This window comes from Gallus gallus, chromosome 11, assembly GCF_016699485.2.
Source record: "Gallus gallus isolate bGalGal1 chromosome 11, bGalGal1.mat.broiler.GRCg7b, whole genome shotgun sequence".
Classification (NCBI taxonomy): Eukaryota; Metazoa; Chordata; class Aves; order Galliformes; family Phasianidae; genus Gallus; species Gallus gallus.
Window position 1 is genome coordinate 7802884 of NC_052542.1, and position 18970 is coordinate 7821853.

The 18970-nt window shown below is 40.0% G+C and overlaps 1 protein-coding gene across 2 annotated transcripts in view; it reads left to right on the forward strand.

Moving 5' to 3' along the window:
- Positions 1-238: 238 nt before the first annotated feature.
- The window catches only part of VSTM2B (V-set and transmembrane domain containing 2B), a 183433-nt gene continuing 164701 nt past the window's right edge, over positions 239-18970 (forward strand). For both annotated transcript variants that reach the window (XM_040645954.1, XM_025154297.2), the window contains exons 1-2: positions 239-411; positions 11884-12078. The gene's annotated coding sequence lies outside the window, so the exon portion shown is untranslated. The remainder of the gene's footprint in view (positions 412-11883; positions 12079-18970) is intronic.

An 18970-nucleotide genomic window follows, 5' to 3' on the forward strand; every position in this document is an offset into this window, starting at 1 on the left:
TGTGGTGCCCACTGGCAGGGATCTGTGATTCTGCTATAGTGTTTGAGTTACCAGATCTGTAAGTTTTGCTCAGAACTTGTGTTCAGTCCTTGCTGCCAGCCGTCTCCTCCAAAAATTATATTTCAGCATCTATTTTGTGAGCTTGGGTATGTGGTCTGCCTGGAATGTCAGCTTGGCTTCTGGTAGCACTGCTATATCTAGTGATTTGACCACATTTCTATCATCTCTTGCAGTGACTGGAGCCCAGTGACACAGCTAGGAAGTTGTTCTTTCTTGATTTGGTTTCTGCTTCCTCTGGAGAAACTGCTTCAATATCAAGTGGAGACTTAGTGCTGGCAATGTGCAGTATGAGCCCTGGACTGTATAGTGTTTTCAGGCATCCGCTTGGTCCTCTCCCTGCATGTCTATCTGGTAAGCCATCTTTAATGGATTTTTGCCTCTGTGATTGTCTCATATCCCAGCACACAAGAGGTTAATGTTGAAGTTGTCTCTCTTACACGATGTGCTGAATAATCCTTCCTTGTCCCAGTTCAGATGGCATGTAATTCTGTGGACCTATTCCCCACTTACAGTTAATCATGCCAAATGTAATGTGGAGGAAATCCAGAGAGAGAGAGAGATTGATAGCATAAAGAATTAAATCGAAGGTCTTTCAAGATTAGGAGTTTCACTGGCCATAATTATGTCTCAGATTTCAGCAGATAACTATCTTGGCAGAATGATCATTCTCATGGCTTGCAACAGATCCAAAGTATTTCAGGCTTATGAAGTATTTGCTTGATCATAATTAGAAGGGTTGAAAGCAATTCTCTCTTAATAATATCCTGTCCTTTTTATTAATGATTCAAGAGCAGTTTTTTCCCCTGTCAAATGTCGATTTATCTTGAAAGTATTCTCTTGATTACACTTAGTATCTGAAGAAAATATTAAAGGAAATAATTTAATGTACACTATGTATAGCTCTGTATTAATCCTTATATAAATAGTTGTAAACCATGTTGCACATACAAAGATTTCAAGTGGCTAAGCAGTTAACAGCAGTGTGTCCCTGTGGCCAGGAAGCACAGTGGTATCCTGGGGCACATTAAAAAGAGTGTGGCCAACAGAATGAGGGAAGTTCTCCTCCACCTCTGCTCTGCTGTGGTGAGGCCACACCTGGAGTACTTTGTCCAGTTCAGGAAAGACAGGGAACTTCTAGAGAGAGTCTAGAAGAAGGCAACAAAGATTATTTGTGGGCCTGAAGTATCTCCCTTATGAGGAAAGGCTGAGGGACCTGGGAGTGTTCAACCTGGAGATGATAAGACTGAGAGGGGATCTTATTAATGCTTATTAATATCTAATGAGTGGAAGTCAAGTGGATAGGACCAGACTCTCTTCAGTGGTGCCTAGCAATGGAACAAGGGGCAATGTGTTCAAAATGGAACATAGAAATTTCCATATGAACACAAGGAAAAGTTTCTGAAGGTGAGAGAGCACTGGAACAGGCTTCCTGAAGAGGGTGTGGACTCTCCCTCTCTGGAGATACTCAAAAGCTTCCTGGATGCTACCTATCGTAGGGAACTTGCTTTAGCAGGGAGTTGATCTGGATGACCTCCTGAGGTCCCTTCCAATCTCTACAGTTCTGTGATAAGTATGTAATGCATTTCAAATATTATACCTCCTCATATTTCTTGGCAGACAAAGTAAACACATTAAAGTGAAGTTCTGAGTAGTTACTTACCAACTGCTTTTGATGGTAATCTGGATTTAAATACCATCTGAAGGAGATTTCTGCTTGGATGAAGGCTGATTGAGTAAGGCAGCTGACTGTGTGCTACTAGCATTTAGGTAGAAGGCTGAGGCAACCAAGTCTTGGAAACATTTAGATTAGGTCTTCTAGCCTTTGGATATAATTGTGTGGCTTTTTCTTCCTACACAATTGACTGACATGTTTGTGAAGTAAGTGATCAGAAAGCTTTTATTTAGTTTGGGGATTTTCTTATGGATATTTTAAATCATTTTTGAAGTTTCTTTAATAGAATGATGCAATAAGTTCTGTAAAATCATGGTGAAGGTGAAGAGCCTGAAGTGGAACATCAAAGATGTCTTTACTTCCCTAAGGCTTTTCAATTTGTTTAACAAATTAAAGATAATAGGCCAGGTAAATAGTCATGGCACCAAGCCAGCCTGAGTGCAGGAAGAATTTGGACAATGCTCTTAGACATATGGTTTGATTTTTGTGTGGTCTTTTGTGCAGCCAGGAGTTGGACTTGATGATCCTCGTGGGTCCCTTCCAACTCAGGATATTCTGTGATTCTGTGACTCCTATTCTGCCAACTTGGCTTTACCTTCCTGTTGGTTTTTTTATTGAGAGCTATGGTGAATGCAGAAACTTTCTGTCCAATATATTTGCATCATATACTGCAATATGTCAGTATCTGCTGATTTTATTAGACAATAAGAAACTTGTAGGTACAGCCAACTACAAAGTTTTCAGTGCTAAATTTTTGCATATGGGGGTTACTTTCAATGATGCTGTTGGGTTTGGTGATGGATCAGGCTGGGTGATACTTTTGCCGGTAAGGTGCACACTAGGAACTTACAACTTAGGGTGGTGGTACGTATGGTCAAATGCTTTCCCCTAGTCTTGAATAATAGACTTCAATCTGCTTCCAGAAGCCTCCAACCCTCCATAGTATTTGTGAGCCTTCAACACCCAATGTAATGGCTTCATCTTTTGTAATGACCTTAAAATATTCCCTGACAGTAATAGCAACAATTTTTACTTTTCTGCAGGAGTAGAAATTATTCACCAGACAGTCCTGTCCAGCTGCCCCAGGTATCATACTGCAGTCAGCCCTGGTTTCCCAGCCATGGTGGCTGGTTTTACTGAATGGTGTTGACTCGTGAACTTTGCAGACTTTTGAGAACAGGAGGAGATAATATCTGGACTTGGCTAATCCCTTCAGGGCTGTCTCCTCCTGCTTGCATGCTGCCTGGAGAAGAGGTGTCTGTCTCTGTCCTTCAGGTTCTAACTGCCATCTCAGGAAAAGCTGAGTTTTCTAATGATGATCTCAGGGATGTTATATATTACAGTCTTAGCCAGATAGTTAAACAAATACATGACACTTTTACTTACAGTGCAGATGTTTTCAGGAGAAAAGTGCCCATTTTTCCAAAGTCTTTCATGATGTAACTGCTTTCTCTAATGCAAATACATAGATTTCTTACACCAATAAAAGGGCTTTTCAACCATAGATCTCTGTAACAACACTAACATCTAGCTGCTAATTAGAAAACTGACAGATGTTTGTTTCCTTCTTCTCTTTATCAGATACCTGTCATTGCTTTTTCTTTTGCACATATCCACTCTTGGAATTCATTTACAGCAGGAGTGTTTTCCTGGGCTGATCTGTATGCATCTGGCTCTTGTTGGTGTGTCAGACTTATTTTCTGTGAGAAGACAAAATGACACTTTTAGTTAGGACCTGCAGGCAAGACTGCAAATATCGTCCGCATGCATTCCTGCTGATAACAAAGGTTGGAGTTTAGTGTGGCCCTGCAAAGATACCTCAGTGTTTGGAACAGAATGGTTCCCACCTCTAACACTGTCAGGCAAGACAGAGAGCTCTGTTAGAGCTACCTGTTAAACTAGGACCCTGGGGACAATGCACGTCAGTAGGCAGAGGCAGAAACTGGCTCAAACTGTCATTCCATCCTCCTAAATGTCACCTAGATTTGTGAAGGGAAAAAAACCCACAGTGCATGTCATCATCACAGGGTTGAACTGGACCCCTTGGAGCTTGGTATTCCCCTGAGCTGTATCACAGGTGCTCAGCCTCTCACAAGGAAAGAGATATTGCAGAGAGAGTACAGGTATATGACTGCAGAGATGCACTACTTTCATATTCTTTGCTCACTTGGCAGTTCTCATAATTAGTAAGGTAATCTGTCCATGCAGCTGCAGTGGGAAAGTGGAATGGACACCTACTCTTACGTGTGCTATAAGCATTTGGAGTCTGACTCTTAGCAAGGCACCATTAGTCCCTGGAGTTAACTCCCTATTGAGATGAATAGGGTAATTCACATATCTCCTATGTTAAAACAATACTGCAGTTAGGAGCAACATCTCTTATTTTCAAAATGTTTATCTTAGTAGCTATCAAGATTGAAAATTAACTCATGTTTTTTCAAGGCAAAGTTCTATCATGCAGCATTGGCCTTGGACAGGAAAGTAGAAAACATATCAAATGATCATAAAGACTAATGATTCCCCTTTGGCTCACTTCCACATCCAAAGTTAACCTAAGAAGTTAAGCAGTATGATGAAATTATTTCCTTTTAATAATTTCTTCTACACAATTTCCAGGGTGTTTTTTTTTTTTTTAACCACAAGTAACTTTTCATAACACTGGTGCTTTCGTGCCTCCTTACCACATCAGTAGAGGAGTGAGTCCCAGAAACCAGGATGTGCCAATGCTATCCTGTGTTTCCTTTTCTTGGCCGCAAAGTTTTTTACAACAGAAGGCTTTAAGGTGTTTATTTGCATCCAAAAAATTCAGCCATAATGGTCATTCCCAACCACAAAAGCATTCTAGTTGTTAGATACCAAACACTGTTTCTTCATTTCCTGAACGGTCTCCTGCACATAGTTTTCTTCTATGAGGCTTAAAGGAACTGCAAGTTACCCAGAAAGGCTTTGTGTAATGTTGGACAAGACGGCCCTACACTCCTGTGATGATACTTTTTTTAACCCAATTCTGTGTGGTGGGCTGATATTGGCCAGCCGCCAGCTCCCACCCTCTTGCTCACTGACAAAAAGCTCTGTGGGCTGAGGTAAAGACACCCCTGAGCAGCACAGGAGCATGGGGGGGCTGCAGTCAGCCCACAGCGGTTCCTCTCCATTGCTCCCCCCCTCACACTTCCTGTTCGGACTCAGGGCCCTGCATGGGCTGTGGAGGGGACACCCGCTCTGCCATGGGCTCTCCGCAGGCTGTAGGGGACACTCTCTGGTACCTGGAGCCCCTTCCTATCTGTTTTGCATACTTTTTTTCCTTACAGTGTTTGTGCTTTCTCAGACGTTTTCACAGAGGCACCATTGCCTTTGCGGAGCCCTGAGGAACCATCCAGAACCATCCAGAACCATCCGGAATCAGCTGTGGGGCACAGGGCACCCCGGCCTCTCCTCACAGAGCTTGTGCCTGCAGGCCTTGCTGCCGGCACCTGCGTGGGGACACCCAATGCTTAATAACCAAGCACTTCTGTACCTGGGAACATGCTGAGTAACAGTGATTTGCTTTAAGGTTTTTATAGGGGTATTTTCAAAATCTGCTAGTTGGAAGCTGAAAAGTTGGAGGCAACAAAGCCTGAATAAAGCAGTAAATGCAAGGCTGCAAAAGAACTGGTCCCCAGGGTACATTTATGGCTCTGAGGGACTGTAAGGTGGTTTCCCATCCCCACAAATGCTCTGGAGCAGAGAGCTGAAGGCGCCCGATGTGAGGAGGGACTTTGCTGCAGCAGCACCTGTACCACAGAGGCGGTCGGCCGTGCTGCCGCAGGTACTGTGCTGGGCAGGCTGCCAGAGGGGAGGAGCGGCTTCCTTGCGTCCTCGGGATTTCTTTCCTTTGACTGCAGATGCAGTTATAATCCTACAGCCAGCTTTGGTCTGGGCAAGCTTATTTTACGTGAGCAACAGCAGTATGGCTGTACCCTGCGGGGAACTGGCCGAGGTCGCTGCTCTCCCTTTTGCAGTGGCCTCTGACAGATGCTGTTGCTGTGCATGTGCAGCAGTGCTATTTCTCTTGTTCCCTCATTGGCAGGAGAGAGCTGGAGTCTGCCTGTGCTGCTGAGCAGATGAAAGATATTCATACAGTGGTGGTTTGGCAATTCCTCCTTGTAGATGCAGCCGATTTTGGAGGGGAAGTCAAGAGGGAGAACTGTGTTTGCTTCTTAGTTTATCTACTCTTTGCTGTAGTTCTTTCTACCTGTCACCACTATAAACTTTGTTCTCTCTGAATGAATGTGCCACGTTAACAGAACTAACTAAATTTAGCAGTTGGCTTTGAGAATTTAGTTCTTTCTCTGCTTTTTGGTATCGTAAGTGATCACATAGCAAAGTGACAGGCAGCAAAGGAAAGAAAGCAGGAAGGAGAAAATAAAAGGAGTTGCATTGCTCTTCACTTTGAAAATGCTGAAATCCTTAATTGTGGAAGAAGCAAGGCTGCCTGGTTATGTGGAGAAGCACCTTCTCTGCATAGTGGCATATCTGGTGCCCGCTTTCATAAGCAATGCAGTTAAAGTCACATGCACATGATCAGTTGGCTCAAACCTTACAGTGTGGGAGTTGTTGGGCCTTTTTTGCTGTTGTAGCCACCTGAATAAAAGATATATTTTCTGTTGTTTTTTTTTTTTTTACACCCCACCTTGCAAAAAAATAGTCACATCTACTTGGAGCTGATTTGGAAGCAGGTGAAGCATTTAGCAGGATAATGGAGCACTGATTAGAGCTAATTATACCTTGATTGACCTGCTTTGGTGATTTGCTCTGTCTCTGTAAGGTGAGAGTTTTGTTTTTGTCCCTGTTTGGGGGAGACTTGCTCTTTTATGGGCAGACTGTATGTGATAATCAGCAGAGGGGTGCCCAGATGAATCCCTTTGCTACAACTGAACTATACTGCATCAAATTTATTTTTTAAGGTGATAGTTGACTCTTTTGTGCAGTGAGCAAAAGAAACGTAGCATGTCTTTTGCTTGTGTACAGAGATATGTAGATTATGCAGATTCAGTTGCTGTTTTACTGTTTAATCTTGAGGAAGTTTGTTTTGTCTATGATACACCACTAAAACATGGCTGTTTTTTCACTCTGCTTCCAAACCTGTGAACCGACAGAACAGTAATATTTCACATCTCTGTAATTCCTAATTTTACTTCTAATTCAGCCCAATGCAAAATTAACTTTTTGATATGGCTAATTAGGGGACATAGAAATTGCTAGAAATCCAGTGATGTTATAGAGCCCCTTGAGATGGGGAGCGGAGTCGTGGTGAGGGAGCAACAGAGAGGATGTTTGGCAATCGAAACATAATTAACCAGAACAGAATTTGGTCATGAAATGGTAAAAGAATATTACATGTTAGGCACTGTAGACAGAAGAATTCTTGTGCTCAGTTTCTCATCCAAAGATGGTCACTTTCAGAGCACTGCTCAATCATGTTGTGTTACAGAAAATGTTTAAATTAGATTGGACCTTTTTGAATAGGATATCCTGAGAAAGTGCCTGGTGCCATTATGAAAGTTCAAGCATGCTCACCCTTACCAGGGACAGAAATGAAATCTTGAAATGCTCAGTACTTGAGCACTGCGTTTCCAATGCAGGCAATGTTTTAGAGGTCTTCTGTAAGATAATAACTTCACTGCATCCTGCTGACTTGCCGCATCTAACAGGATGGTAGCACACGGCTAAACTGGTTGTAACTTAAGATGATATTTATTTTTTGCACTGTATTAGATTTGTGTTTTAATCAATGATGTTTAGAAGCTCATTGGGAACCTCAAGGCAGTGGTTATACAGATATGAGTTTCTATTTTGTGCACTGAAGTGCATTTACAGTAACAGGCCCAGTTTTTAGAGCCTTTTCTACCAAGAGCTGGCATAATGGCTTGAGCTAAAGATAGATCATGTGCATTGCCAAGACCTAACAAGGACTTATATTATAAAGATTATTAGCAGAATAAATTAGTATCGCAAAAGGAAGCAAATTTTATGCGTTGTCAGTCAAAGCGATGGTGAAGATTTGGACTGGTTTTTTGCTTGGCACCTTGTGTAAATTCTTGTGCAGAAGAACTTTTTTTTGGTAGGTGTGGTCACAAGATCAAATATATCCAAGGTGTGGAGAAATACAGCTGAAATGTGGAAATGGTGAGATTTGTTCAAAATGTATATATACTGTGCATGTTGAGATGCATTTACATTTGTATGCATACACGTCCAGTGAGTTAATTTTAAGGTATTTCTAGACAGTAATTAATTTCTCCTTTTCCTTTATGAGATCAGTAGTATAAGTAACACAGTCTGAGACTTCCGTAGACTGATGCAGTCTATTTCTAGAAAGTGCTTTCTTTAAGGCTGTATCCAAAAGGTCACCACCCTGGCACAGAGGAGAAAAATAATACAGATCTCTTGCAGTCAGAGACAAATAGTTTTCCGCCTTAGTACACATCTCTGCTACTAAAAGTGTACTGCAGCAAGGAAATCCATTTACAGTTTTCCTTTTACATAACAGTTGCAGTGCCCTTAAGAGCCCCCAGTTGTTTCCATATTCTCTTCTCTAGTTGTCCTACAGTATAGCTGCAATAAAAAGCCTGTTTACTGAGAGCCAGTACTGTTCTGTGAAGTGTTTCTCAGCAAACATTATAGGTCAAAAGCATGTGTTTTGACAGCTTTGAAAGTGTTCTCAGATAATAATGATAAGACTCCTACTCTTTTTTTTTTTCATTTTTCATTCACTCTTTACATAAGTACCTTTTACATTTTTGTTTTATAGTGATCTAACTGTAAACATGCTTGTAAAAGGATAAGCAAATGGAAATAGACTGGCCTTAGGATTGCTACTTGTTTGACTGGTCATAATCTGTGTGTGGGGTCGCTGCTTACACCTGTGCTGAACTTCTTCACTACTGTATAACTGCTAACACCTGTAGCCTTTGCACAGGCATGTTTGATTAGTGGGCTGTTTTTCCTACTGCTCCTTCATCTTTGATCACTTTTATACTTCTATCTACATATCCAACAACCAAGTTTTATGCACCACGAAGACCTCTTTCACATCCTGAGGTAAGGAGGACTTTATTCTCTTCAGTTTTCTCATTTTCATTGTCAGAGTGTTGCCCTGCTCTGTGGTTAGGCTCTATAAATACAGCCTTCTCCCCAGTTTGGGAGACTCCCTGAGTTTTTCCTCTTGTTCTGCTTTCACCCTATGCCAAATAGAAGCTGGTGTTATGTCTTCTGCATCTTAAGCAGTATTCTGCCTGAAGATCTGTTGATGCAACTTCCTTCTTGTATTTTCCACTTGTTCGTGTTCCGGTTTCATTGGTCATCTGTTTGTTCTTAAGTACTTTCAAGTGCTGTTGTCTCTGCCTTTCTTAGCTTTTATGTGGAGAAGGTAACAGATTGTCTTCTGCCATCTGTAATGTTGTTTGTACTACTGCAGTAATTTTGAACAAGTAGCTTTTGTCTTCTGGTTGTCAACCTTCATGTGGGATTTTCTCATGTCGGTTGGTATCAAGATTGTTGAAAAAACATCCTTTGTTACGTTGGTTTTGTGCAATATCCAGTGTTGCACAGCTGATAGGAATAGTGCTCTTGTCCTTTGCTGCAGTATCAAAGCAGCAGGAAAAATAGTAATGAAAATCTTGATCTGTCCTGGTCCAGCTATTCAATACTACATAAATATTCATAAGCAAACTGGTGCACTTTCTACAGTAATCAAGCACATACTAGATACTGTTTCTTGATATAGTGCACTTGGCAGTAGATGTACATCATATCTCAACGTTTTAATGTTTCATTATTATATACAAGAAAAGCTGGATGTTATGTTGTTGAATAAGAGATGAAAGAAATAGATCAGCAGAACAATGGGATAGATTGAAATCTGATAAGGTCAACACTGCAAGTGCCTTTCCAGGCATATATGTATTAAAATTATTGTTTTTTAACTTGTCTGTAACTTTAAACATTTAGAAAGTTATGAGGTTTTTTTTTAAGTACATTGAATTATGTAAGAAAATATAATAGTGCATTGAAATAGTCCAAATGTAGGCATAGAAAAGAAACACAAGTCATTCAGTGAAATGTCATTTATTGTCATATACAACCAACATAAAGAATAGATAATATTTAAGACCTAGTTCGCTTCTCTTCTAATGATTACTGATGCCAGTGCTATTCTCCATGTTGCGTATAATGGAAAATCTCTGAAGCTCTTTCTATTTTGATAAAGGAATAAATTCAGGCTGTGTGCTCAGTCTCTCTCCTAGTATCTGAAGACAGTGTTTTTGATGACGCTGTTAATAATGTATCTCCTATTTGAGGAGCAGGGGTGAACAACTGACCTGAGTTTTTTCTTATCCAGTGAAACTGCTTAATGAGTATAGCATGAATGCTTACTCTTACTTTGATATCCTATTTTGAGTAAAGCGTGATAGCATGGATTACCACAAGCATTGTATCCCATCCCATTTGTGTATAATTCACAGGGCTAGATAAAAGTTTGCAATCACAATTAAAGAGATATTTCAAAGACATTATGCCTGGATGTGAAAGCAACACTTGGCTTTATCCTTAGGAATGAGCTATACATCCAGACTCTGGAATAAGAAATGTATCTCTTTACAGTTCTGTCATTAACCAAGTGTGTTCCAACTTCAGCCATATGGTTGGTAATTAGAGTAACAGATGAAGTACAATAAATATGTTCCTTTTAAAATGGACAAATTTGTAGCTCTTGTGCAGGTAACATTACTCCTGTAGTTCAGTGCTCCTATAAACAGTGTCTTAATTATGTTTGCAACTAATGCAATCAGCAATCCCACACTGATAGCTACGAGCAGTTTTGTCTAGTAATCCAGTCAGGAAGCAAGAAGGGATGATGGAGCTGGTCATCTCCAACACCATCTGTGAGTTACAGAACGGAGAGAAATGTACCAGTTTCTGAATAGCCAATCAGCAGTGAATGCATATTATAATATTCAGAGTGAAGCTAATTAATATTAACAAGATATCTGTACATGTGTGGCTTTCTTTGAGTGTTCCCTACTACACAGAGAGCTTTTTTAATGCAAAGGAACTGTTTAACTACGTTGTGAGGAGTGCATAGCTGGGAAATGGACAGTGAGCATGCAGCTCTTCTCACAGGTTGGCATGGGTTTGCTCTTGGTTAGCAATAAAAGTCAGTCTTTGCTAACATATGCAAAGTGAGGGTAACCTTTTAGTTGGGCTCTCTGAAAGCAGAAGGCATTGTTGTCCTCCTGGGCTGCCTTCACACAAAGGCGCAAGAATGAACAGGAAGCTGCTAGAAAAATTGGAAACTAGAGTAAACTCTGATGGAAAGCAAATTAGATATCTGCTTTCAGTGTCTTCTTCCAGCTGATAAACAGAGCCCAGCCTCCGAGGCTGTCAGTCCTGTGCTTTCAGTGGCTTAAATTAGCTTTAAAGATGCTTTAGAATTTTGAAGAGCAGTATCCTTCACTACGTGGAAGGCAGCTGTAATTCTGGTGCAAACCAGAATCGGATGATAAATGGACCATCATTTTTTTTTAATTTTGTCATATTTGTATTTCTATTTAAGTTCACACTATACTAATAAAATGATTTGGAAGAGGTCGATGCTGTAAAGCAATCTTTGTTCTTGTATGTGTCATTCCTGTTGAAGTCAATATGCTTAGTAAAGGTTGCTTTGTTGTTGTAGAAGCAGTTCTTCTGAGTAACTACAAACTTAGCATAAAAAGCACCACCAGATTGCTGAGTTTCATAGAATGAAGAGATCTTTTCTGATACGAAATATAATTTTCTTGTATTTTGGGTGGGAGAAGTAGACAGCTGCTAAGGCGAGCAGGAACTGTGCTGACTTTCAGGTGGCATCCATTACAGGTAAGGAGGCTTTCCGTAACTCACACCAGCTGTGAGGCTGTTCTACTATTTAATCAAGAAACAGCAACTGGGTAAAGTGAGCTCCTCTGATAAAACTACAGAATCTGCTTTGCTGTTTTGCAGGAAAACTTAAGGGTTTTTGTTGTTGTTTTTTAGTTTTTTTTTAAAATCTAAGGGGATGAAAAGCATACAAAATTGTTTTAGCATTGTGCCTATGTTGCTGAGAATCTCAAGGGTTTATCTCTGCTTGCCAGGATCTCCTGAGTATTGCCGTGCTGTTATGGTTGCTGCATCACTGACTTGGCTGATGGAACTGAGAACAGGCTTAAAAATGCAGAGGAGCCACAATAAGTTGTGAATGGAAGGATCTTTAATGAGCACCTGGGAGGATAAAATCTGAATTTGGATTGATCTTAAGGTGAAGAATTAGGATCAAGCAACCAATGTAGGTAAGTGCAAGGAAAGAAACATTAGAGAATATTTGGCATGATAGTTGGTCTGCAAAAACAGATCTGGTGGCTATAGCGTGTTGTAAAGCAAATGTACAGAATATATGCCAACAGTGCAGTGTTGCTACAAAAAAAAAAAGGCTATTTTTTAGATTATTCAACATGAGGGAAGATATTTTTGTCTTTCTTGGGATTTTGGATCCTTCTTCTAGAATGTCAGCTTGCAGTCCTGAGCTTCACCTGTTAAAACAGACAAACAGACTCCAAGTAGTGACAGAAATTAAAAAGAAAAAAAAAAAACTGAAAAGGAAATGAGAAGTTGAACAAATCAGGAAATCTGACCTCTGAAGGAAGCTTGAAAAAATTAGATTAATTTACTCTAAGAAAAAAGGAAAAGACTAAAGGAGACCAGAGTAGTAGCTATCTAGTCTGTAAAAGATGCTTTAAAGAAGATTATTATTATGATTATTTTCCCTGTATTCTGTATGGATAGAACAAGAAGTAATCAGCTTTAATTGTAGGAAAGAAGATGCAGTACAGGTATTAAAAAACCTTTTTCTGCTGTAAAAGTGGTGGAGCAGTAGAAGACCACATACTACCATGTGCCTGTCCTTAGAGATTTTCTTAAAAGGGTACTGGGGAAACATCTGTCAAGCGTTCCTGTGGATGTTCTTGACTTTTTGTCGTAGCACAAGGAGTGGAGCAGATGATTTATCAAGGCCTTCTTCAGACTATTTCTGTGTTTCTTGCCATGGACTGTGGCCTCTCATTTTTACTGTATTTTGATTACTATGATACAAAATTGAAGTATTTCAACAGAATTCTTTCAAGGGCTGTGGTAATATCGCACTGTGAAAAGCATGGTGGATATCTCAGGAGATTCTGCTGATGTGCAGTAGCAGAGGTATCTCTCTCCTAACAAAGCTGGGAGTATTGCTGTTGCCCTTTCAGCTTCTTCCCTCCTGCTCTAGGACAGGTAGAACAATTATAAGCAAGCAACAGAAACAAATAAAAACACCAAACCTCAAATCAGTATAGAAAATAGACTTTATTTTAAATGAAAAAATTATTTGTCTTTAACATAAAAAGAGATAATGTAGATAATCTGGTCTGAGCTTGATTTGATCTATTAATAACATCAGTGATGGTGATAGAATGCTTTCTGATTATGGTATAGGGATGCAGTCATGTTCAAAAGCTAGTACAGCTTCATATACCATCTAACACAGATGTACGAATCTGTCAGTGGGGTTCTTCTGTGTTTTTTGGGTTTTTTTTTGGGGGGGGATGTTGGTTTTTTTTATATATTCATGCAGCAAAAGATATTTGCCCTGGAAGTTCCTACCTGTTTTCCTGTTCGCTCCCAAACTACGTGTAACAGAGGTGCAGCCCTAAGTCTGACTTTGTGATACTCATGTGGAGTTTGTGGACTTGGGCACAAAATCATGATGCTGTTTTGTAGCGCATTAGTTTCTTGTTAGGATTCTTTCTCAACTGTTGAGAAGCTGACTGTTTTCGCTAGCTGAAAGTGATTGCTTATAACAAAGAAACAAAATAAGACCAACCATGAGCTGCAGGAATCCTGTCTGTACTGTTTGAGCTTTTCTAGCACAGGTAAGGTATTTTTTTCAGAGTTGATGTGTTATGCCTTTATAGTTAACACTGGAATGTTTGGAGTAGAGAGCTGTTAAAGAGGCTTGAAATGAGCTTCTGTAAGAGCAGAGTTTGATTGAAAAGGTACAGAATAATGAAATCCGCCTAAGCAATGAATTATGGGTCACACTGTATTATCAAGAGAAGAGAATTAGTGCAGCTCAGAAGAGAAGTGAGTGCGCGGTGTGACAATAGCCCGGGGCATGTCTAAGAGGAACTGGTAAAATGAGATTATTTGCAATGCACAGTGTGGGCACAATAAACACTAATGGGCTTAAAACAGGAGAAAGGAAACAGGTGTAAATAGCAGGAAGGAAAGTCATAGTAAAACACCAGCTAGGCACTTGCATAGCTGCTGTTCATCATGCTTGACATCCATGATTAGTCAAGAAATGTAGTATGGATTTTAAAAAGATCTGCAAACATTATCATACAGTGCTATATTCACTGGGCTGTCTCCTTGTCTGTTACTGCATAGAGCAGGTGAACAGATGGCCTCCTTGGTCACTAGAGCAAGGGGGTGTTGCCTGGTTTAAGCAAGACAAAACCCAAAGCAGAACAGGGTTTTGTATTTTTTTTGTACTGTGGAGTTTAACCATGCTGTTATGTAAGGAAGGACTAAGCAATGGAAGATCTTTTCTAATCCCCGTTGTTGCGTTGGGTCGGCCAATATATCTTACCATATATGAACCTTTGGAAATATATATTTAAGAAAAAAATCACTCTGGAGCAAGAGCACAGTACAGATATGTTGTGTGCTTTATTTTGGTGGACTTGCATCCTGATATGGGTGTCTGTGATGGTTGCATACATCTCCAAGGCTTGCTCCTGAACTAAGGTCCAGCTAGGCAGGATTGACTTGGATCTCAGACTTGCTTTTTCTCCTTTGCAAAACACTGCCGAAGTGCATGTTTGTGAGTATGTATGTGTATAGGTATGTATATGTGTGTCTGTATGTATAAAAGGGTAGATAATACTCACTGTTGCCAGCTTGAGCGCTTCTGTTTCTCTACGGGTAAACTTTCAACCTGGAAGTGACAACTGCCTAAGGCATGTCTTTGTACTGTTGTTCTGGGAAAAGGAAGAAAGGTTGGTTGTGGGAAGGATCCAAGACATTTTTGAGGTTGAAGCAGAAAAAAATGGAATAACAAAGTTGATATGATGTTGCTGCTAACCAGAGGTGCATGGAAAGAAACAAAAATAATTGTATGAAAAGGACTGCTTTGACCACAGGGATGCTCTGAGAAGTTTGATTTATTTTTTAATTATTATTATTATTTTTAATTATTGTTTATTTTTTTGTTCCCCTTATGTCTTTGTTAGGCAGCTCTCCCATTGAGTTCAATAGGGATTACACACAAATAGAAATGGCGTGGCAAAAATGGCCTATTTTCTATCAGAGCAACTCTGCTGACAGTACACTTATGAAAATGGGATATAGATGACTAGGGCTAGGAGGTTTCTAGCAGAGCTTAAAAAAAGCAATGAAACAAAAACAAACAACAAACCCTCCTTTACAGTCATTGCATTTCAGTTTTCATTGTTGCAGAACTGATGCTCCAAGTTTATCGCTATGCTCACTCGTTTCAAGATCTTCTTGATGTTACAGATATTTTAATTCCCTAGAACTGAAGTTCATGGATTTGAGGCAGTCCTGTTCATGACAAGTTTTGCTGTTGTCTTACCTTTGAACCGGAGGGGACTGATGTTTTCGGATTTAGTTCAGGAGTTGTTAGTAGTGTAATTTGTAGTTGTGTTTGGATAAAGAATATTTATTGTGTTTTTTTTCCTATAATGAATTTTACTTTTCTTGGTTTAAAAAGAAGGTCACTTTGTTTCCACAATTGTTCCTGTTTATGCCTTAGCTTGTCTGTAGAGCAACTCTGTGTCCTTTTCATGTCTGTGTCTTTTGTAATTAATAGAAAAAACTCAGCATGACACTGAGTTAGTTTTGCTTCAGGAGGGCTGCTTGCATCAGTCAGAGAGGAGTATGTCCATCCAGAGAGGATGTGTATGTCAAATGAGCACGTTAGAAAGCTGAGGAGATGCTCTGTGGTGTTGGTGTAAGAAGTCGTTTGTGCTGAATATGTTGCAAATGCATTTAGAAACAGGCACCACTAGAAGCTGTGCAGCTTGCTGTGCTATTCCATTTGGGGAGCTCACAAATTCTGAGCCTGGCCTTCAGTGCATTCCCTGACTGCTCTTAGTATTGACTCTGCTCCTCTTGCTTTCCACAAAATTTATGTGAGGTCTTTGGATGTTTTTTCCAGTTAAGTTAAGCAACTGCCAAAGGGAAAAGAGTCCTTCATAATTTTCTGGTTTGTGGACCACTGTGTTACAATACACAAATTAGCTGTATGCTGTAGTACAATGACTCACTCCAGGTACTTCTACCATTGAACAAGTTGCTCAATTACATTATACGACACAATATCTAGAGCTTAATATTTTTTTCTCTAAAGTTTGCTCCAGCCTCTGCTGTATTTCTGTTGTATTCCTTAACGTGAAAATTAAATGTCGTGTGTGGGTTTTGCTTTGTTTCTTGTTCTCTGGTGATTTTTACTTGAGAAGTTCTTTAAAATAGTTGACAATCAAGGCAGATTCCATATGCAGGGCTTGCCCCAGCCCTTAACTGCTTTAATTCAAACTTTTTTAGGATGTGTTTATCCTAATTTTACTGGACTAAAATTGCTCGCAAGACATCGGTCCAAATCAAATAAGAAGCTGAAGTATTTATTTTAGAGCTCATAAACATGATTTAAGATAATGACTGTCTAGAGCTTATTTCTACACTCACCACCACTGAATTATTCTATCCTTCTAGCCAAAGGTTTTCAAGATGGAGCAGAAGAGTAGAGTATAATTTATATGTTTTCCTGAGGTAAATTCAGATGTTTCTGTCAATTCTTGCTTCCAAGATTTTACAAGGTCTGTAAATTAAGTGCTATAGATGGAGTTGTTGCCTGCCTGCTTTTGACAAGGAAGTCAGAGTTGATGGACATCGATTTGCCACTGGGAACCAAAACCATTAATTGAAGCTGTGGTGACTAATCCATTACTGTGCTCTGCTTCGTGGATCCTGACCTAACAGTTGTCGCTACAATCAAAAATTCATTCATGCAAATGCACCTATTGTGATCAAAGTAATCAATTTTTTTCTAGTTCTGTAGTTGGCAGGCTCAGGGTTATAGAAACCTATCCACATATTGCTGAATTGCCAAAATAAGCTGACTGCTCCCGGGAGGGGTGTGCGTGCATGCACACATGAGCTGGGGGGAGATAGGATGCCAAAGCAAATGAGAGTGTAATGTACCATTAATGCTGTCACCTCTAATCATGGCATGAAGCAAGACACATTATATAGATCTTCAGAAGGAACACGTAGGGATTGCTGGTGGTGGGCTGTTTTTTGGTTTTGTTTTGTTTTGTTTTCCCCTGGATTTATCTACTTTATAGAAGCTCAGAATCCACAGGTACAGGAGAAGCTGCAGTGGAAATAGAAGAGTAGTCCAATGAGTTTTATTTCTTTTGTACTTATGAACTTGGGCTCTGGAAATTTGGGTTCTTTGTCAGACCTTTTCAATCTGTGATGACTTTTGGTGGAAGGAAATTGCATTTACTGAGAAAAGGTTTTGAGAAGGGGCTTTTAATTCATATGAAGTGCAGGAAAACTTCACTGATGGAAGCCTCTTGAACACACATGCTTCTGTGAGCTGATATTGGGATGCTCAGATCATTCCTCAAATGATAAATTGCTTTATCACTAATCAATAGTGCTTGTGTTGATAAAAATCATAAATGTTTGCTCTGCCAGGTTCATGCTGGCCAAGTGGGTAATAGCAAATAGCCTTAGTTCCTGTAAATGTGCAACTTTAATGCTACATTAGCAGGCAGTTCATGAGATTGTTTATGCTCTATTGCTGCCTTTTATTAGCCCGTGTACTGATATATTATCTCAAAGGCTTGTTTTGTTTTGAGAAGTTGGAAGCCGTAGATTTTTGTGACTTTCATGTGTTATTTGTTTGTTTTTTAAGTCCATGCGAATAAAAAAATACAAAGGCAGAATGTTAAGAGGATGCTGCTGTTTGGAGTGGAGGAGTGCCTTGATTTTTAGGAGCAACTGTTTAGGGGTAAAATATACCGTTTCCACTGAACGCATGAATCTTCTGTTTATGCACAGCATGTGATAGCTTACTTTATTTTGGAGCTCATCTTCATAAAAGAAAAATAAATTGGACTAGTTCTTTCATGGGCTTTGTGGGAAGCTCCAAAAGTAATGCCTCCTATTTATTTCCATAGAAACTGCAACAGATGCACAGAGTACAATAATACTATTTGATATAGCAGATTCTCAGCTACAAAACACTGTTTTTCAACACAGTCACTACCATTAGCTGTGCATTCTCACCAACAATGAACAGGAGCTTGCATGCAAGCTGCACCAGTGGAGGTGATTCACAGTGTCACCACTGCTGAAACACACCATCCACTGCCTCACTGCAGTCACATCTGTTTGGTCTACATAGACGTTCAGCAAACACCGATGGATGTCAGCAGGGTGCCCTTTTTTTTCCACATGGAGGAATTCAATGACATAGCTTTGCTTCATCCTCTCTTCCACGTCAAATACCATCTTGTCAACCTCTGACATCATAGACCACCATAATAAAGTAGGAGGCATTACTTTAGGAGCAGCCCTCATATAGTCATAAAAGTTTTGCCTGCTGTGGCCAAGGTATCAGGTCAGAGAACCTTGACATCTGAACTGCAGATTTCGTTGGCTCTAACATATTTTAATGACATCTGGTTTTGTAACAGTGTTTTGAAAATTTTCAGGATATTTTCCTGTTTTTATAATAGAGCAAACATGAGTGAGTGCCACGTATATTACTGTAGACAAGGTCTGAGCAGTCAGCCCAGGGCCATGCTTGAGGTGCGAAACTGCTGGGATTTGGGAGGCATCAGTAAGAATATTCACTCATGATCCTCTTTTCTTTTTACTCAGCTTGTTGACTTGCACATAGTCCATAGTTCTTGTGAAATCCCAGTCAAGGCACGATTTGGGTTTAAAGCATCATTAATTTGGGGTGAAAATGGATGGATGAAAGTTAGATGAGAACTCCACAATAAATATGTACCCTAAAATTTCATCTTTGTGGCCCTCCTCTGGACCTGCTCCAACAGCTCCATGTCCTCCTTGTCTTGGGGGCTCCAGAACTGGATATGGTACTCCAGGTGG